The sequence below is a fragment of the Nipponia nippon genome, unplaced genomic scaffold (genome assembly GCF_047370975.1).
Source record: "Nipponia nippon isolate SJK-2023a ecotype South Korea unplaced genomic scaffold, ASM4737097v1 scaffold_5, whole genome shotgun sequence".
In the NCBI taxonomy this organism is placed as follows: Eukaryota; Metazoa; Chordata; class Aves; order Pelecaniformes; family Threskiornithidae; genus Nipponia; species Nipponia nippon.
Window position 1 is genome coordinate 84,148,904 of NW_028262369.1, and position 26,339 is coordinate 84,175,242.

Genomic DNA, 26,339 nt, shown 5'->3' on the forward strand with positions numbered 1-26,339 from the left:
GGAAAGAGGCTCCACTAAAGGATTAACAGATTTGGGTATTCAACTATCTCTTTAAATTATTATCCCTAATTATGAGTATGATGAAAGTCCACTTGGTGAGGGATTAGAAAAGAGTCAGATGCAGCACTTGGGGCTCTTGTGCTAGCGCCTGGCTCTGGGGAAGATGGCCATGCTGTGCTTTTGTGTGCTCCGCTCTGCTCTTTCTCGTTCGGGTGGAGAACAACTCTCTTAAAGGGGGGATGAGGTCCTGGTGTTCCCTTTTCTCCCCTCTGAACCCAGTGAGATGTCCCATGTGTAGGAGAAGGCGAAGGCAAAGGCAAGCAGGACCCCCGTCTCCTTCCTGGCTCCTCACCATCTCCCTTTGCTTCCACTTCTGATTGGACATGGTTTCTTTGTCTTCCCACATCAGAACATGATCAGAGCCTCACCATTATTTGCAAAACCCTTTGGGGTCCTCACATATGCTCCAGACACAAAAATTATTAGTATTTAAAACCCACTCAGTCTTTGCTACATGTAGGTCTTTTGCACCTGCTACATTATTTTCCACCTGAAGGGTTCCAAAGCAGTTTTCAAGGACAAGACTCAGGTTCCTGCTGCTGATGGGACATGTGGCGGGAGGGAAGGAGGAGATTATCAGCAAAGACAGAACAGCTCAAACTGGGCCGGACCCTGGAAGTTCTTGTGAACTGGGTGAGCCGAAGGACAGGCATTTCCTCCTAGGAAGAAAGCTGAAATTTGGGCAGAAGATAGGGACTAACCCATCTACGCCTGCAAAGTGCACACAGAGAGTCTTTAGGTCATTTTGGGGGTCATTTTGGCGATGCTGTACCCCCGTTTTCCTGGAAAGCTAGCACACTCCTTTCTGGCAGCCTGTGGTGTCTGGAGCAAGACTCAGCCACGATGCAGAGCTAAGTGTTGGGGACCAGAAATGGGACGAAGCTCAGGGGTTGAACTAATTAAGCTCAAACACCCTCTGGGGAAGGGTGAGGCTGAGCAGGACTGGGGAGGGGCAGGAGCAGTTGGCATCCATGAGCCTGGGTTTTGTCAGGGTCTTGGTGGTGCTAAACCTGTGGGAAGAGCAGACCTTGCCGGCAGCTGGGAGAAGGACCTTGCAACCCCTTGTGAACCATGCCTCAGGACAGCTGATTGGGAGCCCCAAACCTATCAGCAGTATTCTGGGCTCTCTTGTGGCTGCAGATTTGACTGAACAGTTTCTTTTTTGGGTGCTTGGGGGTGGGGGAAGAGTAAATCACTGGCAAGAATTTGAAACACAGCAATTAATAGGATTAAAGTGTCATGTTTTACAGGACTGCATACACAATTTACAATAATGGGAATTATAATTATAAGCACTCCCAACTGACAGGGAAAGTGCAGCTTTGTGAGTCGGAGTGCCTTATCCAGCACACCACAGTGTCTCTTTAGGATGGGGAAGGAATGAGCAGCAGTGTTTGGGAGTGGCATCATTTTAGGGGAGAAGTTGTCATATTGGCTCATAGAGGAAACCTGAGGGATCCCAGGTGGGGAATGGAAACCACATCCAAGCCAAATATCATCATCTCTATCAGGGCTGCTGAGCTCCGAGTTATGTCCTGGTAACCACAGCAGTATTGCCTCCAAACAGTTAAAACTATGGCTTTGCTGAGCTTCTTGCTGAGGAGAGGGGAGGAGGAGATAAGAAACCACGTTTTGATCACTTCTTTGACTCAGTGGAGATATGTGCTCTGCCAGTTTTGCTACAGTGATGACCTTAGGTTCGTGCATCTGGTGGAATGAGACTGAATGATGTGAAAGGAGCTCTACGTAGGGGGGGCAGCAGTGTGGTGAATTGAAAAGGCTTCTTGGACAGGCCCAAGGCCAGCACCCTGTGCCCCAGACATCTGCCCGCCTCTGTCACTGCCCTCTCCGCCTGGCATGGTGGCTCCGTGGTCATAGAATCATAGAATCGTCAAGGTTGGAAAAGACCCTTAAGATCATTGAGTCCAACTGTCAATTTATCACTGCCAAGTCCATCTATACCATGTCTTCAAGCACCGTATCTATCCGTTCTTTAAATACCTCCAGGGATGGAGACTCAACCACTTCCCTGGGCAGCCTGTTCCAATGCTTGACCACCCTCTTGGTGAAGAATTTTTTCCTAATGTCTAACCTAAACCTCCCCTGGTGCAGCTTGGGGCCGTTTCCTCTCATTCTATCACTCGTTACTAGGGAGAAGAGACCGACCCCCACCTCGCTACAGCCTCCTTTCAGGTAGTTGTAGAGAGCAATAAGGTCTCCCCTCAGCCTCCTCTTCTCCAGGCTAAACAACACCAGTTCCCTCAGCCGCTCTTCATAAGACATGTGCTCTAGACCCTTCACCAACTTCGTTGCCCTCCTCTGGACACGCTCCAGCACCTCAATGTCCTTCTTGTAGTGAGGGGCCCAAAACTGAACACGGTACTCGAGGTGCGGCCTCACCAGTGCTGAGTACTGGGGCACTATCACCTCCCTGGTCCTGCTGGCCACACTATTCTTGATACAGGCCAGGATGCCATTGGCCCTCTTGGCCACCTGGGCACACTGCTGGCTCATGTTCAGGCGGCTGTCAACCAACACCCCCAGGTCCTTTTTCCACCAGGCAGCTCTCCAGCCACTCCTTCCCCAGCCTGTAGCGTTGCATGGGGTTGTTGTGACCGAAGTGCAGGACCCGGCACCTAGCCTTGTTGAATCTCATACAGTTGGCCCCGGCCCAACGATCCAGCCTGTCCAGGTCACTCTGTGGGGCCTTCCTGCCCTCCAGCAGATCGACACTTCCACCCAACTTGGTGTCATCTGCAAACTTACTGAGGGTGCACTCGATCCCCTCATCCAGATCATCAATGAAGATATTGAACAGGACTGGCCCCAGTACTGAGCCCTGGGGAACACCACTCGTGACCGGCCGCCAACTGGATTTGGCTCCATTCACCACCACTCTCTGGGCTCGGCCGTCCAGCCAGTTTTTAACCCAGCGTAGAGGGCACCCATCCAAGCCATGAACAGCCAGCTTCTCCAGGAGAATGCTGTGGGAGACTGTGTCAAAGGCCTTACTAAAGTCCAAGTAGACCACATCCACAGCCTTTCCCTCATCCACTAAGCGGGTCACCTTGTCATAAAAGGAGACCAGGTTAGTGAAACAGGATCTCCCTTTCATAAACTCATGCTGGCTGGGTCTGATCCCCGAGTTGTCCTGCACTTGCTGCATAATGGCATTCAAGATGACCTGCTCCATGACCTTCCCCGGCACCGAGGTCAGGCTGACAGGCCTGTAGTTCCCGGGATCCTCCTTCCAACCCTTCTTGTAGAGGGGCGTGATGTTTGCTAGCTTCCAGTCATCTGGGACCTCCCCAGTTGACCAGGACTGCTGATAAATAATGGAGAGTGGCCTGGCCAGCTCCTCTGCCAGCTCCCTCAGTATCCTCGGGTGGATCCCATCTGGGCCCATGGACTTGTGCGCATCCAGGTGGAGGAGCAGGTCAGTGACTGCCACCTCTTCGACAACTGGAACTTCACTCTGTGTCCTGTCTCCATCTCCCAGCTCAGGGGCTTGAAAAACCCGGGTCCATGTCTCAAAGGGAAAGGGTCCATGTCTCAAAGGGAAAGTCTTTGGGGTGTGCTTGGCGTGGTTAATCAGTAACATCATAATCACGAGCCAAGAGGTGTCAGTAATTGGACTCTGCCACTTAATTTCATCTGCAGCCCATAAATTTGGGGGTTCCCCCCACAGGGAGATCAGTGCCAAGCAGGGCTGGATTTTTGGAAGGTTTCTGTGTTGGGGACCTCTCTGAGGTTGGCTGTGACATGAACTCCTCCTGGGCCCCTGCATGTGGCTAGCACCCAAAACTGGTTCTCCTGCATGCCCGTGGCCATGGGCTCAGCTGCTTCCCAGCAGGCAGGAGGAGACCCAGGCTCTGCATCATTACCTGGGTAAATGGCACATCCTGAACAATGGTGCGTAGTCCCCAGCCTGGCTGGTGCAGGAAGCACCAGCTGGGTAAATAAACTAAGAAGCCTGAGAGAGGTGATCTGACGACTGTTTCTGCAAGCTTCATCTCACACCATTAACAACAGAAGCTGAATTTTAGCTGTTATTTTGCAGTCCTGGGGCTGGTTTTGTGGTGCTGTCGTGCAGTGGCAGGTTTGGATCCAGCTGGGCTGACTGAACCAAGCCTCTGTGCTCCGCAGCATCACAGGGATTTAGACCTGGTCCAATGTCAGCATTGTGGGAGCAAACACATTCGGGCAGGATCTGCCACTTTTCTTTGTCTGCCAGAAAGCAGTGGAGCTTCCCATAATTTGTTCCCTCACTACCACATAGGTATAGTCCAAAAAGGTCTCACTTTTCCAGGAAAAAAGCCAGGATTAGGTTCCTTATAAAGATCAGCCTTGGCATCATCAGGTCTCCAGTTGAGAATAGGGTCAAGCCGGCCTCTATGTTGTCCAATACACCAGAGCTGTGACCTCCGGATCAGTAGTTCCCAAATTAGGGGTCCCCTTAGCCAGTGGGGTCACGAGCCCCTTGGAAATACGTTCCTAGTAATAGGGCTATGAAATGAACCCAGCAGAGCTCTAGGAAGTGGATCATCTGTGAAAAAGTCTGGGTTCAACAGGGCTAGAAACTGCCACCACAAAGCAAGCTGAGGTTGTCGCTGAGGGGGAACACGTCCTGTTGGCAGGGGAGGCAGCACAAAATCCGTTTCCTTTAATTACCGTGGGAGACACCCACTGTATAAAGGAGCAAAATATGTGTCCTTCACCTGACGCTAATCAGCAGTTACCAGGATCTTTACATGCTCAAAGGCACTACAATACTTCGGGGATGCCAAGGGCAGAGGGTGGGCTAGATTTACTCAAATACAATTTAGGAGAGATTTTTGTATGTGTTGACACTGAAATTCACAGCAAGGACAGAATAAAGCTCGTGCAATAGGAAGGTGTCACAGGAAAAAAACAAACAAACAAACAAACAAGTGAGCAGCTCAGCATGGGGGCTTAATTCCCTATTGTTAAGGAGAGCTGGAAAGCAAACCTCCTCCAGCTCATGATGTGCTCACCTTCTTGCAGGGCTGGCCTGTAAAATCTCTGCCCGCAGCTGAGACTCCTCCTAGCTCCATGCAGTTGTTGCTCCTGCACCATTTCAACCTGGACCTCTTATGTCGTGTTTACGAGATGCTGTTGGAAACCTGATTCATAGCTCTCAGCTCAGGAGCTGGGTCTGCGTCTAATGAAAAGCAAGAGTTAGGGGCAAATGTTGCCTTGGACAAGATCAATTGTTACAGGTTTACATTTTTTTTTCAGCTAGATTTATACCCCTGTCCAGCCCTCTGTGTCTGGGGGTTACTGCTGCAAATAATAAATAAGTGAAAAGCTGGGCTGAAATTCCTGCATTTAAGCAGAAACCCGCTCCCCTTTGGGCTAGTTTTCTGATGGCCGGCAGGGAACAGAACAAACTCCCTGGCCCTTTAGCTGAAGGCTTTTCCACCATGTTTCAGTAACAGCGTTCAAAGTCACCCTCTTGCTGATTTAAATGTTTCACAGCTTGCAGGGCCTTAAATGAGTTGTATATTGTGAACAATAAATTACATCACAGCGTGTGCAATTGGGTTCAGCCTAAACATGAAACACTCCTTTTCCTGAGTCAGCGAGTTTTCGCAGATAACTTTTAAGGCTATTCGTGTTTAAATGTCATTTGCACAGAGGATTTGGGACCTGTCTCTTTGAATGCTGAGGTCAATAACTGCCTACAAATGCCAGCAAGAGCAAAAAGGATTTTAGTTATCCACGCTCCTTTTACCAGGGAGATTATTGCTTTGTTCAGAGAAGTTGTGTGTGGTTGGGGGTATTATAGGGGATTGCAAGATATGCCAGGAGGCTGCAGTGTTTGATGGCTGGAGCTCTGCACTGGGTCTTGAGTCCTGGGTTTGACTCTTAAGTCCATATTTAGTCCCCTGAGGCATCTGCCCTTCCCATGCCTCAGTTTCCCCAGAAGTAAATTTGAGACAGTGGCTCCCCCTCCCTATAAAGTGCTATGAAATAATCCTGAAAAACAGCTCATATGAGAGGGGTTATATTTTCAATATGGTGTTAATAAATACTGCAATACGAATCATTTGGTAGCCTTACATATAATTATATATCCTCCTTAATTATTGAACAGAAGCTTTAATAAAACATGCAACAAATAACTCAAAATCTATTCAAGGAAAAAGATGTGCAAAAATTCTTCCTGTAAATATGTACAAAAAATAATCTGTGTATTATTTAAAAATCAGAGAAGTCCTTTGCTCTATCTATAGACAATAATTGAATAGAAAAAATATTGAAGTTAGTAAACAGCAAATTAATAATTCACATAGTATTTACAGTCACAGTACACCATATTTTCCACCAAGTGCATATTCTCTTTTCACCAATTGACTGAAGAGATCCTGCAGTCTAAGGCACTTGTCTCTGGGCACATTTGTGAGCTGTTTTGTGACTGGGGGATGCTGCTGTGAGTGACTCGTCAAGTTGTCCAGCAGACGCTGGGGCCGATGAAAACCTGCCAAGATGGAAAGCCAACCTCTACCTACAGGTCTGCAACATTTCAGCTCCAGTGTCTGGAGCATTGTATAAGCTCTGCTTCGTGTGAGGACTAATGATCTCATTTGCATGCTCTGCATCCTGGTCCCGCTATCACAGACTGAATCCAGTTTATGGCACACAAAGAAATTGATTTTAAATTATTTTCCTTGCTCCTAGCTCTGCAATGGTCAGTTTGGGAAGTGATTGTCCTATGTTAACATTTATTCTTCTCTGGAATTGTCTGAAAATCTATTGCTTGGCCTGTACCAAAATCTGTGTGTTGCTCAAGAGACATAAGAAGTCATTTAGAGTTCTCATTTAAAGAGGAAATGGGGGTAGAAACCCAATTTTGCCACAGACCACCTGTGGGATCTTGGTGAATCACTCAGAGCCAATCTGAAACCGTCACTATGGTGTGCAAATTTGGGGAAAAAAGGAACAATCTGGGTTGCCTGCTCTCCTGAGCCCCTCTGCCTGGCCCCCCGGCGGGCAGTGCCAAGAGGTGTGCACCCTCAGTACCCAGATATTGGGTGCTCAGGGCTCCTTGGCATTGAATCAGCGCCACTACAGGGGTGGTTTGAAAGCAACTGCTCACTGTGGAAACACGAGATGGTATCTCTGGAGCAGCTTGTAGACAACCAACTTGTACCCACAAAGGCAGCCCCATCTGGCAGCAGCGGCATCACCTCTCCATCCCTGTCCCCAGCCATGACATGAGGGAAGGTGTCCTCACACCCCATGCACACAGCGGTGCAGGAGGAGACATCCCAAGGGCAGTGCTGGGCCAGCCTCCATAGGCAGCTGTGACCTGGCTGCCAGACACCAGGCTAGGGGTGTCTGCACCTGCCTGCAACCCCCCTGTTAAATCAAACCCCTGCAGCCACTGCTGGGCAGGAGTTTGCTGTGGGTCAGACCTTTGCTTTCAGCTCCCATCCCTACAAGAGGCTGAAGCCTGAGAGTCGGACAGATTTATATGGGCAGGCCTCCAGGGAAGGTTTCAGACCTGAACTCAGCAGCTTTTGGGCCACTTTTTGGGTTAGGATCACCTCCAACCTTCCACTTTTTCTAATGACACTGCACAGGGCACATCTCTAGAGTTCAGTGCATTTAAAAGCTTTTTTTTTTTTTTTTGGTGCTAAATCTTGGGGGAGAAGGCCTTTTCAGAGGCTCTTTGAACAGGTTTTTCTAAGATCTAGCTTTCTATTGTGTCCCTTTCCTTTCTTCAGATCTGAAAATTAAATGCTGCCTGACTTCTCCAGGAGTTTATCCCCAGAACAGTCAGATGTTGCTTCCTTTCTGAAAACCCAGAGCATTCACAGCATCCACGAGCTCAGGGGACTGGAATCAAGAAAAATAAATGTTTTTTTTTTCCTTTCTAGCTCAGCGGTCTAAATCCTGGTCAGCAACTGCCCACATGGGGCGGTCCTGTCAGAAGAGCTGAACCTTGTTTCTCGTCCTGAGCGCTGGACAGTTTCAAAGGAGCGAGATGCCAAGACATGCTCATGGCTAGGTGTTAGTGGGGCTGGGATAGAGTGAGGGAGATTTGGGGGGAATCAGGAGTTTTGGTGAAAGGGGAGCAAGTGGTAGGTGGCTCTCCATCATGGGCTGTGCTCAAGGAGAGGCCAGGAACAGGGGGGCAAGCCTTCAGCCAGGAGTTAAAGGAGTGCTAAACCCAAAAGAGTGGAGGAGCAGGGAGAGAAGAAGCCTGGCCTAGTTTGCACGACTCGGAGACATCAGCCCTCAGGGGTGCGTCTGGATCTGCTGATGAGGGTGGGGAGGGGAGTCACCGGAGATCTGCATCGGGGGTTATTTCTTCAATCAGGTTCCTCTTGCGTTTCCTCCCGGGAGCCCCTGAGTGACAGCTCTCCAGCAGGAATTCGTGCAGTGCTGTCAGTCATTCATTACTGCCAGAGACATTATGTGCTGATGGGACCGCAAAGGAGTGGGAGATGTCTGAGGGACAGGAGGTACATTTTACTCCATCATTTCCCTTCCTTGCTGGGGCTCGCATGACTTTGTATCTGACAAAGACAGGGGTATTATCTTCAGCTCTGTGACCAGATTTTAATGAGGCAATTCTTTTATTTCTGCTTTACATTCATTGAATGCCTGGGTGCAAAGAGGAGGCATTGCACAAGGATTAAACCATTACCAAACCCGCCAGAAGTGGAGAGCTGGAGCTGCTGCCCATGCTTCCTGTCCCAAATCTCCCACATCAAATCTCCACATGGCTGTGACGGCCACCTTGCCCCAACCCACAGTCAGGAATTTTAGCAGGGGATGATCAGGCGGTCTGGGGTGAAAGTTGCTCATGAAAACCAACTTCTTACCTCTCAGGGTTAAGACTGTAAGACCACGGAGCATAAAAGGCAGCCATGGGTTTCAGAAATGTTGCCTTGTTGTCCCATCAGGTGAAGGGTCTGGGTACAGGTTATGACTGGAGACTCCACTTGTGCTCTTACATGGTGAAGGCTGGTGGGGCTGAGTGTAGAGATGTGGTCAAGCACCCACTGATGCCAACAGGAACTGGCCCTAGACTGCCTCAGATGAGAGCAGGGAAGATGGGTTATCCTGAGGGTGCAGCATGGATGTATGTCAGGTCCATCCTGGCCAAAATGACCCTTTTGGTTCATCTCTTTTCATGCATTTTCTTGGACACTCACAACCACGTTAGGGAAAGCAGAGAAAAGTGAAAGGATGGGATCCACATGGCAACACCTGCTATTTTCACTTGCCCATGCTCTCCCACATTTTTAGTTCCCATTATCTATAACTGCTTGCTTGGGTGAGGTCCTCAGTCATGGCCTTGCCTTGGTCATAGAGCAGTGCCTGGAGAGAGGTGTTGCAGGTTTTGTGTGGTTTGTCTCTCCTGGCACCCCTGCAGTTGTCCACTCATGGGTACAGTCCTGACATTGCCCCACTCTTTGCGTCACACATTGGCAGGTGACTAAAGCTAGGGGCTGGCTGTTCCTGGCAGCAGTATCTGTCCTACCATCCAGGTGGGACCTTCCCTTTTTTCAAGGGGATGCTCTACTCCTTTATAGTTTTATCACTGGAGATAGACCCCATTGCTACCATGAGCAAGGACCCTTTTCTGGGCCTTTAGCGTGTATTCAGTATATTTAGTATCTGTTTCATGCTAATGCTGCTGTTTTCTTTTGCTCATGAGAACACCAAAAGAACTGAAGTGAGATTTAGATGATTTTCTTCTTTGTTCTCCCAAAAACATAAAGGGCATTATTCACAGTAAAAATATATTTAAATCAACTGAAACAGAAATTCTCTCTCCCCCTCTATATGCATATAATGTAATTTCAACTACAATTTAAAAATGAGGAAAGTTATCCCTATAAAAACTAATTCTATTCAAAGACGATTAGTGTAAACTAGACATCAACTGATCAAAAATATTTTTGCATTTATAAAAAATTTAAATTCTAGTCAGCCTGACTGTGCAGGAAAAAGCCTAAAAATATCACATCTCAAATTTCTTGAGACAGAATTTCTGCCACTGAGATCAGAGAAGGAAAATTTCCAGGTGCACAGGGAAAGGTGAGCACACTGCACCCCATATACCTCCAGAAACTTCTAGAAACCAAGCACTATCCTCATGGATTAATAATGGATATGGTACAGCAAGGAAGCATCAAGACCAAGTCATTGGCTGTGGCTGGTTAATGGTCACTGCTGCGGCTCTCAGCCTGAAACTCTTAACGTTGGTGTCATCACAGCAAAAAGTAGTTGTCCACATCTGCCTCGGACTCCATTAAAGACAGTGGGCTGTAGGGCAGGCATCATCTCACCCAAAATAAGCCAAACCAACCCTGCCCTCTCTCACCTGTCTTGACTCACCCCTAAACCAGGAGCCCAGGGAGCCAACCTCAGATGGAAATGTCTGCTCAGAGGCACTGCACATTAGATGTGATAAAACCCACCTTCAGTGTCTTTCAGTTGAAGTGCTTCTCTTGCTGTCAGTGCCTTTTCTCAATGTTCCTCTCCAAGTTTTTAAAAATGCTGATGTTGCTGCTATCTATAGGTTATGCAAATGAAACATCATCTTTTTTTCCCCCAAAATACACCACCTTCCTTTGCTCTGTTTCTAGATAGGAAGAAGCTAAATAACTAGCTCGCCCTGGCTTGGAGAAGGAATGACGGTGGGGATTATAGGGTAGGAACCTATAAAATCCAGAACGGAGGGGAGTACAAGAACAGGGAACCTCTTCTTCCAGTCCATGAACCAAAGGGTGCCCAGTTACCAGATAACAGGTCAGAAGGCAGCAAAAGGAAGGTGTTCCCATACAATGCATCATCTGGGCAGCTCATTTCCTCAGGATGTTGCAGGAGGAAAAAGAATAAAACACCTGAAAGAGGGATTAGGAGTTATTAAAGTCAGTGGTCCAGAAGCGACCTCTTTCAATGAACTTTCAGTCTGACCCTGTTCTTATGAAGACTGTTGCTGTGAAATGTTAACCCCAACCACTGTTGCAACCCCAAGAGGAAAACTAATTAAAACACAGTTATCCAGTCCAGGGCAGACTGCCCAGTAGTAATGGGGGGAGATTCAATAGATATTGGTGGCTTTAGAGGCGATATCATCTTCTGTCAAAAAGCAAAGGAGCCCAGCTGGACTCTAGGAAATGGGAAGCTGATCTGCTGCATGGCCTCAGGCAAACAATTTCCTTGGTATTGCTCCTGACCCTGCTTCTGTCTTATTAAGATGATGGTCACTCCTGTAGGGCAGGAGCAATCTTATACTATTTGTCTGTTTAGTTCTTAGGAGAAATCAGCCCATCTCTCAGGCAGTGCCTCTCATTGTGCTTGCAACAGAGACCCAAATTGGCAATAATTATGTCTATTATGGAAAAAAAAAAATCCATTCCACTGTGTATTTTGCTCTGCATATTTGAAGCTGTTCCATTTACAGACACCCTCCATGTGTCACTCCACTTACGGACTCTGATGCAGATGGTCCAATTATTTATTAATCTGGTTTTAAAATATCCTCAGAGTGTTTCAGCAGGAGACACTTTCTTCAAGGTCCCAATTTCAGCAGAGTCAATAAGAGTTTTGCTGTTGAATTTGCTGGAAAGCAGGATCGAGGCTTCTTTTGTCCTTTCTGACCTTCCCTTTCACATACTACCAACATCTCTTAGACCTGGGAGAGACAGTTACTCTTGTGGTGCATTCATATTTCTAAAATGTCTGAAATTGAAGGGATTATGTCTTAAATCTTTGCCTGCATCCCTAGAGTGCCTTTATACTGTCACAAGCCATGGCAGCATGGATAAGAAAAAGCATAAAAATTTCTGTGAATTACGTGTTAAAAAGATGGGTTTTTTTCTTTCTGCCACATGTCCTAGAAGATTCAGGACAACGGGGGTGTTGGCTGCAGGCCTGAATGAACTGGTTTTAGTGGTAGCTCCTTGGATTTTGCTCCCACTCTTTATGAGTATGTGAAGCCAACCAGGAGATTCATCCAGCCCAGGCACCACAGCTGAATTGGGCATTGCCGTGACTCAGGCTTTTCCCTTGCAGAATAAGCACAGTTAGCCGATCTCAGTTAGCCAGCCGTCAAGCTAGCCACCAGCCACATTCACAGGCTAGGTCACATGGGCTGCACTGAAACCCAAAGGCCAAATTCAACCAAGCCATGGGAAACTTCAAATGTCAGCTTGGGGGTTGTGCCCTTCCTCTACAAAAGCAGAGGAAGAAAAATGCTAGGAAACACATTCACTGCTTTTTTGCTTTTCCAGCACCATTGCTGATGTGATGCACCAAAGGGGTCCAGAAAGCACTCAGAGATCTGTGCCTGCAACCTTCCCCTGGCTTCACAGGATGAGGTCTGAAAATAACCACAGCCTTCAAAAGATCACAGCAGAAAATAACACACACAAGACTTTCTTCTTGTGCATCCTGTGAACCTGAGGTCATGGTATGACACTGCTATTGCCACAGCCAGCCTCAGCACACCTGGGAGGAGGACTGCCTCGTACTGAATGGCACCAAGTGTATTTTAGAGGTCTGAACCTCTGCCTGCAGTTCAGTGCTCTGCCCCATGTGCAGGAACAGCTGGAGAGGCATAGAGGAACAGGGCAGCAGATTTCCCCAGGATGGGTCCTTATTCGGCCTCGTATCCTGACCTGCCTCTCAAAAATACCTGTCATTCAAATCCCATCATTGCAAGGTTAAGCCCCCTTTTGTTGCACCAAGTGAGTAAATTCACAAACAGTTAATTGGTACATTTGTCTTATGCCCATTAAATTACAGTACAGCAAAAAAAAGGTTTCCTGGGAATAAAACAATTATGGAAAATGAAAGGAGCTGTTTAATTCCCTTTTGTAATAAATTGTTTGGACAATGCAACATTTGAACCGATGAGCAGGAAACAAAGGAATTCTGCCATTGAAGAGGAGTGGAAGTCTTCCCAGCACTGCTGCCGACTGGGCAATCCTCCTCCTCCTCCCAGCTCCACAGCTTAGAGCATCACTGCATGAAAGTGCTCACTGCACCCCGGGTCTCGGAGGGAAACACAGACAAGAGGGACACCAAGGGCTTCTGCTTTGCTGAAGGAAATCTTCAGCTCACCTGGGCTTCTGCTGCTGTGCCCCTTCGTGCTTTTCATCCATATTTTTTGGCTTTTTGTAGCCAGGGGTTTCTGTCATTTAAAGAACCTTTGGCTTTAGGAGTAGCTCAGGTGCTTACCCTGCCACTGAAGCGGGCAGGATGCGAGGCAGCAATGCGGGCCTTAGTCCTAGACAAGACTTGGGCAGGTCTGGAGTTGATCTAGTGTGGAGCAATACCAAAGGCGTGGCATCCTCTTGTAAAATCTCTCAGTCCCTAATGCACAAATATTAGAAATTTGATGAACTTGTGAGGCTTCAACCTCCAATAGGCTGGTCTCGCAAGGCTCCAATATACACTATCTAGTACAAATAATATTCCTACACTTGCTGCTGTAAAGTCCTGCACACAGCAGAAGCAGAAGGATGTGTGTTTCCTTGTGTCCAACATCTCCACCCCTAGAAAAACTAAGAACAACAGAGAGAAGGTAACTGAGCTCCTTGAGGAAGCCTGGTATCTGTGAATCTGTAATACAGAGAAAGACCTTGGTGTTGTCATTGAACATATGGTGATTTTGAATGACCAAGGCTGAATGCTTCTGGGCTGAAAAAGACAAACATGATCCTGCAACACTGTGGAAAACAGTGTCACCAACAGCTCTTGTGCAATATTGATACCTCCATGTCTGGCTGCAGGAAGGGCTGGACTAGGACAGCATGAGGAGCAGAGCACCTGTGCTTGAAGGGGAGGCCCTCAACCCAGAAGCAGCACAGAAACAGGCTACCCACATAACCACAGTGAGGTGGTCTCACGAGCAGGAGCTCAAGAGTCCAGGAAAAAGAAACAGCTGGCAGGGGACCTGATTTATCCCTGTAAATATTCAAGAGAGGGGGAAATCTGGGGAGTAAAGAAGAGCTGTTCAAGCCCCCAAAATTATTTTGCAGCAAGAATATTTAATATAGAGAGAGCTGAAATGAATTTAGGGTGAAAATCATAAGCATGTTTCTAAGTGTCCAAGTAGGGAGGTTTTGGAGGAGCTTTCCAGAAGAAGTTGGGGCATTAAATTGAACTGATTTTATAATGAAGCAGAGCACATTTGTGAGCAAATTTATGAGACATGCAATAACAGGAGGCTGGAGCTGTCTGCTGAAGCAGTCTCGTCAATCTTATATCTGTCTGTTCAAAGCAGGCTCCAATTTCTTAATGTAAAGGTATTTACCTCCGTTAGTGAGGGAAGATGTGCGGCTGGCCACCAGCCCACAGGTCTCTCCCCATAGCTGAGATCTGCTTCCCGTGGTCTGCTCTCTGTGGTTGGGCTGGAGGCTCACAATTCTTGGTCTAAAGAGATACCATGAAGCTACAGCACAAGGCAACAAAAACTTCTGCACTAAAAAACCTCCTCCTTCTAAAGTCAAACCCAGTTGTGCTCTTTCTGGGAGAGGCCTCTCTTGAATGCTTTTAGGCTTTTTTTCTCTGGCTACAAGAATAAAGGCGTGTTACTCCTAATACAGAAGTAAGCCAGAAAAGGCATCCACAGAATGGTGGAAGCATTGTGGCCCTTGACACATGAAGGCTAGAACAGAATCAATGCAAGGGGAAAACCCTTCCCAGCCCAGGAGAGCATCATCCACGCTTAGGTGGACCCTTGTCACGTGAGGGAATTTTGTTCACTTTCTCCCATTGCTTCTCCTTGAACTCTGCTAAATAATCACTCTCCCTCTCTGATCTTGCAGCTTTCAGCAGGCCATGTGCACAGTGGGGCTACCTGTCCCTCTCCAGCCTTTTTGCAGACTTAGCATACGCTAAAGCCCCTCAGGTTTTGAGAGTCTGAATTGGGACAAGCAATCCTCAAATCAGCCACAATCACTGAAAGCAACCAGCTCCAAACACACACACATGAGGGAACAACTAAACCTCAAATTGGTAAACAGCTTATTGCTCATTTAATCTTACCACTCAGCAAAGCTCCCAGTTCGCTAATACACCTGGGTGATCTTGTTACAATTGCTGTTGAATTGCGGAGGAGCATCCTCCAAAATAGTTCCAGGTACACAGAGCTTGCCTGGCAGACAGCTCTGAGTATCTCCCAAGTGAAATAAGTACTGTTTCCACCTAAATAGGATCTAATGAGCCATTCAGGAGAACAGGAAAAAAAAGTCTTCGCCCTGAGGAAAAACATCCCAAAGAACTCAACAGCATCTCCAGCCTGCTGCTGGCAGTGCTTCTCTCTCAGATAATATAGGCTAAGATAATTTTCTTGAAGCGTAAAGGAAAACACAGAATTAGGTGGAGGAACTGGGGGTCTTTGGGGTACAGATTTCATAATTGTTTTCTGGAGCCTCAGCCTTCAGTTTCACAATATATTGTCCTATCATGCTTGCAAAAAAAAAAAAAAAAAAAAAAAAAAGAAGTTGTTAAAGATGGACTGTGGTGGTCCCAGAGCCTGGTCCCTGCATTTGCAGAGAGCCTGAGAAGACAGGTCAGCAATGCAGGCAGTAGTATCAGTGCTGCCAGGGACCTCTTCGCAGCTCACAAAAGCACAGAATTACAGCAAAATCACAGAAAAGAAGTGAATGCCTATCCTGAGAAGCTACTGGGTTGCAACAGCATGTTTCTGTGAACCTGGAGGTAGGACAAGGAGATGCAGTTCTCTGTGCAGTTCCATAGTCTATAGCAAGGTATGCAGAGAGCAGTAACTGCTTTCATCAGCTGAGCTGATACAGGTGAAAAACTGGCCTGACTCACAGAAAAACCTATGTCAAATACAGGCCAGATACAGAGGCTCTGTATTAATCTGGTTGCACGGGAAGAGGCAAGGCTGGCCATCCCCAGGAGGTAGCAGAGGGTTAGAGAGAGGAAGGAAAGGCTGCAGGCCCCAAACAGAGAGAGGTAAGGATGCTGAGCACCAACCAAAACTGGGGGTGAGCAACCTTGTTATTGCTAACCTTAAACCTGAGAGAGACAGTGGTTTATTGACAGAAAACTGATTTTTAGCCCCAAGATTATCTCTTGAACTCTTGAGGATCAGGGAAGAAAAGTCAGTTGTATTGTCTCTGGTGAAAAAAATATTCCTTCCCCATTGACTGGGTGTCTCTATTCATATTCATGGGAGAGGGGACAAGTCTGGAGCCTAAGACACAGCAAGGGTGAGGTAGGTTAGACATAAGCAGAAAGGCTCCTCTAGGGACTAGAAAAAATGTGAGGGGCTTCTGAATCACAGAAGCTTAAAGATAAAATGTCTTTAGCAATCAAATTGAAAAGCTCATGCCAGCTGCCTGCTCCTATCCAGCCATTAATCTTCTCTTGAGAGATTTTGTACCCAAGATATACGCAGAGCAAGGGTGGATGCAGAAGAAATCCCAGCCAGACCAGTTCAGAGCTCATGTTCTCATTTGCACCTAGCTGCATTGTGGACCAGGACCAATAAATCTGTCCCCCAGGCCTCCAAAGTGGCCCCTGGGGCTGCCCAGCCTGCAGCAGGGGGCAATTCCCTGATGGGAGGGTGGGCTTGTGTGTGCTCTGATCACTGCAGGCTGTCAGGTGGCTTTTTCTTCCCCATGACAATAGCTGTGATTTAGGAATAAAGTTAGTTTGTATTTTGTTATTAAACACTTAAAACACATGCCTGGGAATGGGCTCACAAAGCACATGCAGGTACTGCATGACCTCTCAGAGACAAGAGGAGGAGACAGGGGAAGGGGAGGCTAAGAAAGTCAATGGTACCTGCTCTCCAAGGGACCACAAGACCAGTGAGCTAATCCTCCTAGGAGGGAAGTGCAGATTAACATTGTCACTCTACCAGGGAAACCAATGCTGCATAACTCAGAGTAATGTATCACAACCCACTGAAGCCAAATCAAGGCCACTGCTGCCTAAAAAGGAGCACAACCTCATCCTGCCCTGCTTCCAAGCACAGGTTCCCTTCTATGTATCTGTCCCTTCCCCAGCCCCACCAAAAGTTTCAGTTTTTCCCCAGGTCAGTTTTCAGCCAGATCAGCAGAACTGGCCAAATGCCAGCTGCAGCCCCAGAGAGACAGCAAAAGCTTCCCAGATGTCCATGTGACCCATAGTAAACATATGCCCAGCCAGATTTCTGTCTTAGTAGAGACTTAAAACATATCTACTTACAGCTGCTCTAGGAACCAATTCAGCTATGGAGGCTCCGCTCCTGGAGACCCTAGAATTATCCCTGGGCATGTAGCCTGAGACCTCCCCAACAGGAGACCCTGGTGTCTCATTCTAAACCAGCCTTGCTTTCTGCTCTTAAAGAGTGTAGGGATGCTCAGGTGTGTCTGATAACGAGGGGCAGGACTGTGGAGATGAGCCCAATGGCTTTCCACAAGTGTGTTTAATAACTAAATTAAAGAGAAGGCTTGGGCAGGAGAAGTTCTGGGACACCCTTTGGAGAGGTGCAGCGCTGCAGCAGCTGCAGGTAGGCTGTGATGCTGTGTGGTCCCTGCTGAGGAGGTCTGAGATGGAGAAGCCCCAGCTTCCCAGACCGTATTTTAGGAAGTTGGGCTCCTGGAAATGTTTTCTACTTAGCCAGGATGCTTTTAATTTTAATTCAATATTAATACTTAAAAAGAAAGGCTGTAATAAGACTGTTTCATGTTCCAGGGCACTTTATGATCCTCCCCTCACTGTCCGGTGGGAGTGGGGAAGCTTTTCTATATGTGACAATCTCCGTAACTGAGTATCAAAGTGCAAAAAGCTTAGGTACACCCATGCCGATGCCTTTTATTTTAAGGCACCCTCCACAGGATGGATAATGGCATTTCCCTTGTAGGCCCTCACCCCCTGTGTCTGTTCCCAGATATTGCCCCCATCATCTTTCGAGGCTGTACTGTAGGATGTTTTTCCTGTGAGAACAGTGCAGGTGAACACGGCATAGTGTATGCAGCCATCTATTGCCATCTACTCCTGACAGTCTGGGATGAAAAAGGAGAAATCAGTGTATGTAGGGAAGTCATGTAAAGAGCAGACAGGGAGGAAAGGAAAGGTTATGGCAGGGTCAGTCGGGCAGGTTTGAGCGACTGCCTTTGCGTATCTGAGCTTGTTTCATAACTAGCGCAGGGAAAATACTGGTTTTGCTTCTGGAAAACAATGTGCAAGTGTCCATACAAAGCTGGGGACAGTGCAAAGCCCTGCCCTGAAAGGCTTGCACCCTGGGGATGATGAGCACGTAATCAGCCCTGAGGTCCCCCTGCCCGAAATCCCAAGGCCTGAAGCAGATAGGCAAAGCGTCACCCAGGTCAAGGCAGGACTGGATCTGCTGGCAGTCTTGAGGCGGCATGACTTTAACACGTTCAGTCCTAGCAGCATTTTATCCCTGCCTCATGGGGAAAACCAAATAACGGATCTCCCCAGGTTGCTGCCTTGCCGTTTCTGCACAGCTGCTATCGACCGTGGCCATCGTGCAGGCAGCACCGGGCAGGGCTCGGCACGTGCTGCCAGCCTCTGTTTACTCCTCGCACCACAGCTCTCCGCGTCTCTGTTTCCTTTGCAGTTTCACACCTCGCTCCCTTTCATCACATTACACCGAGGTGACCGCTTCCCCCCTGCCTTCTCTTTCATGCACTCCAGCCCAAGCGCCGAGCGTTGTCTTCACAGGCCCAAGTTGCCTGCAGGCTGTGCAAATAAAACCATTTCTGCGGTGACAAACGTGCCCATGTTTTTGGCTCACCTTGGGGAAACTCTCACTCAGCTTATGTCCCTGTTTTCTTGCAATCTAATAAGGTAAGGGGGGAGGCGAGCTCCCCCCTGTAACGATGGGCAAATCTAATAGTCACAGGCTTGGATTATTTTTTTTTTTTCCTATTAGCAGTGAATGTAATCAGAAAACAAGCTAGTCAGGAGAGACCTGGGCACCCTGCTCTCTGTCTGTGATATAGCCAGCCCTGAAACACGTGGCAGTGCAGCAGAGCACGTTTCAAGACCTGCCCCCTGTGTGCTTGTGTTCATCAGTGCTGTTACCAGGCAGACTTTCATCTCAGACATCTCCAAAGAAATTAAAGAAAAGGAATTAAATTAAAAATTCAAGAAACTGTTGCTCTCCTCCCAGCAGCGGGAAGGCAAAATTTCTGGAGATCCTGGACAGTGTAGCCCAGGACCCAGGACAGGTCCCACCCGGAGATCCCACTCAGCCTCCCCGGCTGCTGGCAGAGCCCAGGGATGGTGGCCAAGCACAAGGAGATGTTCTGGAGGACGCAGAAGGAGCGTTTCCACCTGCCAGGCCCTGGGGCTGTCAGAAGTCATCCAGCTTCTCAGGATAATTGCAAATACTCTTGCCAGCAGGCACCACTGGTTTCATTTCTTGCTCACTGCCCCTCAAAAAAAATCTCCAAGTGAAGGTACTGCCTGTGGAAATGCGTGGATAGGAGAGATGAAGGCAAACGGGGCTTGGGCAGGAGCCATGGATGCAGGCACTGTGTCTCTGCCAAGGCACCTCGACCCTGCTCTGCCGTCCCTGGAGCCAGGGACCTTGCTGAGCACTGGCACTTCGTGGAGGCTTGCATGGAGGTACTCGTTTTGGAAATGAAGTTAAAAAAAAGTTATCTCCTATTGCCCATTCCTTTCAGCAAGGACACAGAAGTCAGACTGAGGATTTGTGTGCAAACGTATTGAATACGAGAAGGCCTCTGACTAGGTGGATGTGCAGTAGTAGGATAATTTCTTTTCCGTCAAAGGCTCAGTTTGCTTTCACATAGGGCTGGCAAGGGGCTCTGAAGGACACCTTCCACTTAAACACCCCTGCTGGTGGATAAGGCTGCCGCAAGGAATGGGACCTTCCTCCAGAGCAGATGTGGGCTGCCACAGTGCTCCAGACTGGGACACGCTCTGACTGCCAGAGCAACAAAGATCGATGTCCATGCAGACGGGTGACCAGCGATGTTTAATCATTTACTCTTCAACAGCCTTGTTTATTCAAGATCTCAAAGCCCCTGACAAATGCAGATAAATGAAGTCTCTGATTGGCCGTGTGCGGTGGATAAGAGTCATTACCCTGCTATGGAGCAAGGATCCCGGCATGGAAATTGCCCCAGACCCAACAGCATGTCATCAGCACAGCTGCAGGAGGGAGAGCCAGGGCTGGGACACACTCTGCCCATGCCGACCTCAGATGGACATGCTTCCCAGCGCACCGTAGCCCACGAGGAGCATCTGCGGCTGCCGCAGATATTTCCCATTCCCGGAGCATCGCCGTGAAGGGTGATGGCTGGGTAATGAGTTTCTTTAGTCTTGCCTGAATGCTTTCGGCTCTGCAGACACAACTTCTCAGCGTTCAGCACCAAAGAGCAGATGAGTAGCTGATTACATACTACCCTGCCCTGAACACAAATCTCAACAATTAGTGGGACTTCTTCCAGATAATACACATCTGTGAATAGTGGTCATTTCTGTGCTCATCTCTCTACTAACCCCAGTTCTGCAAAGGCAAGAAAAAAAAACCCAGGAACTTTCAAAAACCTCTTAAATTCTTCCTGACGTAACAAAGCAGAGCAGCACCGCACTAGAAGATCTCAGCTCTTGGGACTTCCAGCCCTGGCCACTTTGCACCCATGACACCCAGGGCAAAGTGATGAGAACAGCATTCCACTTCTCAGTTCTCTCTCTGATGGCCCAGCTGCTGACCCTCTTGCAGCATGAAGTGACGGAGTATCTTCAATAGTGAAGGAGTAACTGGTTCTGCCAGAAGACAGCAGGTCATCATCAGGGAAGGGGGCTGGCCGCATGGCACATTTCCATGTTGCTCTTAGCTCGGTGCACCAATAAGTGGGGTAGAGCAGCTGGGTGGGTGTAAAGGACAATCCCATCCTAAAAGCTGACTGCAGATTAGAAAGACAATAAAATCTCCACCACTGGTAAGTAACAGCAGTAGGGTCTCTGTGCAGCTTGAGTGGCTGAAGCCCGTAGTCAGTGCACACCAACTTTTCGCTCCCAACACTGCCCAACAGCAGGTTGAGCACCAGTTTCATTGCTTGTGCCTTTGACTTCATTGCCAAGGCAAAAGAAAAGCCTGGCCAGGAACAGGCACTTGACTCTTCCTGTGCAGAGACACATCTTTCTAAGGGAACTATAAGGTGTTAGGGAAGGAGGCGAGTTGTCTCAGAGGAAGGCAGCCTACCCCCTAGCTAAAGGAGGGTGCTGGGAGACCCGTCACAGCCCAGTCTGACTGGATGTCGTTCACCAAGTTGAATAACCTAATTCAGGTGTGGTAGGAGGAACATCGTGTGGCAGAAACAGGTTCTGTATCTGATACAGCAAATCCCACAGGGAGGGAGCAGGAGAAGCAGTTTGACAAAGCACAATAAAGGCCAACAACAGAGAGGGCAATAATTCATATTTCAATAGGGCATCTTTTGTGCTGAAGGATACAGATGATTTGGCCACTGTTTGAAATTCAGCCACCTCTGGAGTGGAACGTAGCTGAGCATAACATCTGACATTGCCTCGGTGTTGATGTGTTTGTTAATATGCAAACTGCCAATCAGTATATCTTCGAAAGGTTATGGCAGAGTCAGATAATAAATCAGCCCTATGTAATGCTTAATATCTTCGCGCTGACAGTGCCGAAACCTCAGAGCCTTGGCACTGTTTATATATACACATGTCTCTGTGTCTGTATTTCACTCTTGCACAATAAACCTGATAATGTTCTTGTGCAAAAGGAGGACTGAAAGAAAAAATAGAAAATGGCCTCTGTAGCCCACTTTACTGATGTTACGGCTATTCCTACATTTATTTTTACCTTTTCTCCTCTCTGTTTTATACTCTGCCTGCAAAAGGGAAGCTGGATTCCCCAGCTGGGTGAGAAAACACAACAAGGCTTTTCACCAGGAGGTATATGCAGGCAAAGACTGAAACACATGGATTCCTGCAGCTTCTTATACAGGAGGCCCTTGGCCAGAGCAGCATTGGGAAATCAGAATTAATGTGCAGCTTCCCCCAGGGACAGTGCAGCCAGCGCTACCGGTACCTTCGGCTCTATCCTCTCGAGCTGCTCTCAGCTGGAAAGTTGTCACGCAAAGCAAAGGGATTTGGGGATTAAGCTGCCTGTTCTCCCTTCTCATGGTTTATTTTAGCTGCACTTCGACTAAGTGGGTCTACAGGTTTATGAGCTCTGGACCACGCTCCTGCGGTGGCGGGGAGGATGGTGCTGAGAGTCGGCAAGAGCATGCTCACCCGCCTACTAATCCCAGCTTTTCCCCAGGGGACTTCACCTACTTTTCCAGCACCTAGGATGCCTTGAATGTAGAAAGCAAGTGAAGGGGCAACGTGACCACTCTCGCCACGGCCAAGTGGTTTGAGACTCCCTGCTTTTATTCACTCCCTTATCCCATCCCTTGCTCTGCTAGCTCTTCCATCTACTTTGCAGCTCCCTGACTCCCGCAGGCGTGACCCTGAGCTGCCAGCCCTGCAGACACCTCTCCCCAGATCCCATTGGAGAGGTATTACCAGCGGTGGTTGGTTTGGCCCATTCGGGGTCCTGCATGGCATCCGTCATTGCTGCACGAGTGCATCCTGCAGGCAGCTGCTCTGCTGCTGCTCCACTCGCCAGCTCGGCAGAGACCTGCTGAAGAAACACTTTATATTTATGGCTGGTTTTTAGCTCGCTGCCAGTAAAGGCAGTTCAGCCTTACTCTGTAACTGCATCATTTCCAAAGGAGGTGCCTCTGCCTCCAGTGCATGTTTGTGCCAGCAAGCATTTTGACTTTCCGCCAAACATTTAAGTGACCTTATGGCAGGATTGGAAGCTCCACCACCCGCGGTCCCCGAGGGCCTCTATTCTCCCCTCTACCGCCTCCTTTGTATATTTTTGTTCAGCATCTCTGCTTGCAGGGTTGCCTGAGATGTTAAAAGGCATGCCTTCCCCACTAAGACCCTCTGTAGTAATAAGAAACTTGATCTCACGTAAATTGGGATGTTCTGAGAACCATTTTAATTTCTGCTAATCGGCAAATGAAAAATGAATTACTTCAGATGTCATGTCCTACTGCATGAGCCTCGTAATGTTTGGAAAAGCCATAACAGAGTTACCCAGTAATTGAAGGGCTCTACATGAGTGAACTTTGTAATTGCGTATTCTTCTCCTCGAGTCCGGGAGGCAGAAAGGAAACGCAGATCAGGCCACGTCTTGATGAAACAGCTCAGTCTCGCAGCGTTACCGAAGCTAAAAGTAAACAAACCGTGCTCATTATTTTATATTGCAGCTCCCCGGCTGCCGCAGCAGCCCTGTGTGTGATGTGCTGTCTCCCACTTCACTGCCCCTCCACCACTTCTGCTTCCAGCCCCTCGCCAGGCTGCCCGTGGCCCCACCGGCAGCCTTCACCCCAGGTGCACCCGAGGCCAGCGGCCACCCCTGTCCCAGCCCTACCCCCCGCTGGGGCAGGAGACACAAACAGCTTTGGAGACACAAATGGTTTTGGAGACACAAATGGCTTTGGAGGCTTTCCATCTCCTCCTGACCAACCTGGGAGGAGGAGGAAAAGCAACTGCATAACATCCCCATCCAGACCTGTTGGGGCAGCCCCTTCTGCCGAACCCCCGTCTTTGCTCCCAGCTGGGAAACGCTGCCTTTGCATACTGGAAACGTTTCTGTCTGCACCTTATTATTGGCTTCCACTTATTGAACATGCACACAGCTCCCCCGGCTCCCCACCCTGCTGCCCTTGGTCCTGGCTGGGGGTCACTTGAGTGTGCTATGGCAAACGGGAACCCCCAAATCCTGCGGTGCCATCATTTTCCACTCCCCTCCATCGATGAGCTGCTGGTACTGGTATGAAGCAGCTCTTGAGCAGTTGTTGCACTTCTGGAAGGAGCATCTCACTGCTGTAAGGCTGCAAACAGCACCTGGCCATTTTCTTGTTTGTGAAGAAAGCGGGAAGATGAGGCAAATATTACAGAATAAAGATTTTCTCAGCTCTTATGTTGAAGGGGTTTTCAGCTTTCTCAGGGGAAAAAAAAGAAAGTCTATTGCTCTGTTTGTTTCACTATCTTTAAAAGTGGGATCTATCATCTGGAGAGTCAAATCAGCATCCATTTCTGTGGATTTTCCATGGCTGCTCCTCAGCAGCTGATAGCATAGTGTTTTCTGAAATGGCCATTAGCTGAGTATCTTTATGAACAGCTTCCCAGAGAAGTAGCTGCAAAGTTCAATTTGCTGAATTATGAGCGCATCTCTGATAAGAATTGCATTATATGGTACTTGCATGCTGAAAGCATTAACTTTATACTTTGAACTTTTAGAATAAACATTGATGGATCTGGTGAGGACTGAAGAAGTAGAAAGGTGAAGGTCCCCAAGGATTATAGATAATAACGAATAATCACTATCTTTTTTTTCCATGAAAAAGAAGCGGTATATTTAGAAGAATTCTATTTAGCTGAGGCTTTTTCACTAGAAAAAGCCATTTGTACAAAAAAAATGGAAAACCTCTTTAATTTGTTGAAAATTTATTACAACAAGCCATAACTTAAGGGCACTTGAAGTGCTGTTGGGCTTCCTGGAGTCACATCAGATTCACCCCAGCATCCTAGGGAGCAAAATTGAGCTCACTCTTGTATCTCACACGGAATAAATCTAAGTATTGTCTGAAATACTTTTATTTTTTAATTAAGAAGAACCAGAGTGAAACAACAGTGGGTTTCTCTTTCAGAAGAGACTAGATGATTCTACCTCACAAAATGGATGTGGTCTACAGTAAATCTCCAGAAGTTTAAAGCCTCAATACTTCGGGTGAAAGCCCAAGAGCTACAGACTAGGACGCTGCTTCTCTGGGATGCTGAGACAGCTCCGCTCTGTACTCAGGAAAACTCTAGAGCTGAACTTGCTCTAACACCCAAGTGCTCAGGGATATTCAGGTATCTTGATTTCACATGCACAGCACTGTGATTTCTATGCATCGAAGGCTCTTCACTTAATCAGTGCTATTATCACACCTGATGAGGCACAGCAGGTGATCTTTGAGATGCTTGCCTTTTGATTCCTTGCAACTGAGCAACATTTAGGAAGAATTACTTAAATCAGCTAATCAAAAATATATTCAATTACATTAGGATGAAGTGAGCTCTAGAACACCTAAGCAAAGTTATTTTTCTTGTGGAAATCCTTCTGTAGAGAGAAAAGCAAATAAATCCCAATGTGATCTATATATTGTAGGTCTCTGCTCCTTGGGCTATTGATAAGTAGTTCCTGAAAATCCTTTGTTATTCCATATTTCAGGCAAGGTTCAACTTTGTTCTGCTGGAACATGTCTTCACAAACCTTTTCTACTTGCATTTCAGTGGCATAGCTGAGACCGGCCAAGAGCCTGTGTGATAGCTGCCAGAGCAAGGGCATGCAGTGATGCAGCTGGGCTGTGGCTGGGCTCTGCAAACACATCTGTGCACAGCTGGGACAGTCTGGTGTCTGCCTTCCCCTGCCAGGGAAACGGGATGGTGGGGCTGTTCGCAGGTGTCATTTTGATGGTGGTGCATGTAGGCAGTGGCATGGTCCTTTGCAGCATTGGTCCACCAGTTGCCATTTCTGTTGAATAGGCATTGAGCCCTGGTCCTTGATACCAGGTTTTCAGCCCCTAGGAAGGGTGTTCTCTGACTTTAGGAAATGAATTTGCATGGAGTTTGGCTACCCGCAAGTGCTGATGCTGAAAGAACAAGATGGTGGAGCTGTAAAGGGGCAAAGTACGAAGCTTGGTGCAGTGGGCAGAGCAGGGGGCAGTCCACCTCCAACCCCCGGTCACATGGGAGCTGGGCGAGCTCCTCCCGTCCATGCAGAGGGGACCACAACGCTTCGTCCCACAGAGGTGTGAGGGCCTGATCGGGTACAGCAAGGAGACACCACCCAGCTGCCTGGACCCTGCAAACCAAAGGCTTCCATTTTGCTGAGAAATGAAGCCAGAAACGCTGCTGGCACAAACTGCTGGAGAAAAACACCTGCAGAAAGTCAAGGCGTGTGTTTTCTTCTCTCTGAAGTCAGTAGAGCCCTTCTGCTGTATTGCACAATGCAGAACAGCCCAGTCTGCTGGGCACAGGGCAGGATCAGTCCTGGCTTGGGTTCAGTGGTGGCAGCAACAGCATGGGAGGAGTGCTTGCAGGTCCCTGTGCTTGCTGTGTTATTTGCTCTGAGGACAACTGAGGGGTCAGGATTCCCGTTCAGAGGAATCTCCTCCCAGAATGGCCCGTCTGTTGGCAAG

At 48.1% G+C, this 26,339-nt stretch overlaps 1 protein-coding gene and 1 long non-coding RNA gene across 3 annotated transcripts in view; one reads left to right on the forward strand and one right to left on the reverse strand.

Annotated features, from left to right (window-relative positions):
* MARCHF4 (membrane associated ring-CH-type finger 4) overlaps positions 1 to 26,339 on the forward strand; it is a 106,039-nt gene that overhangs the window by 42,623 nt on the left and 37,077 nt on the right. The window lies entirely within an intron of this gene.
* On the reverse strand, positions 11,356 to 17,376 carry LOC148052369 (uncharacterized). The gene is made up of 3 exons (XR_015699110.1): positions 17,275 to 17,376; positions 16,870 to 16,909; positions 11,356 to 11,740 (listed from the first exon to the last, which is right to left on the reverse strand). It is a non-coding gene; the product is annotated as an uncharacterized LOC148052369 (long non-coding RNA).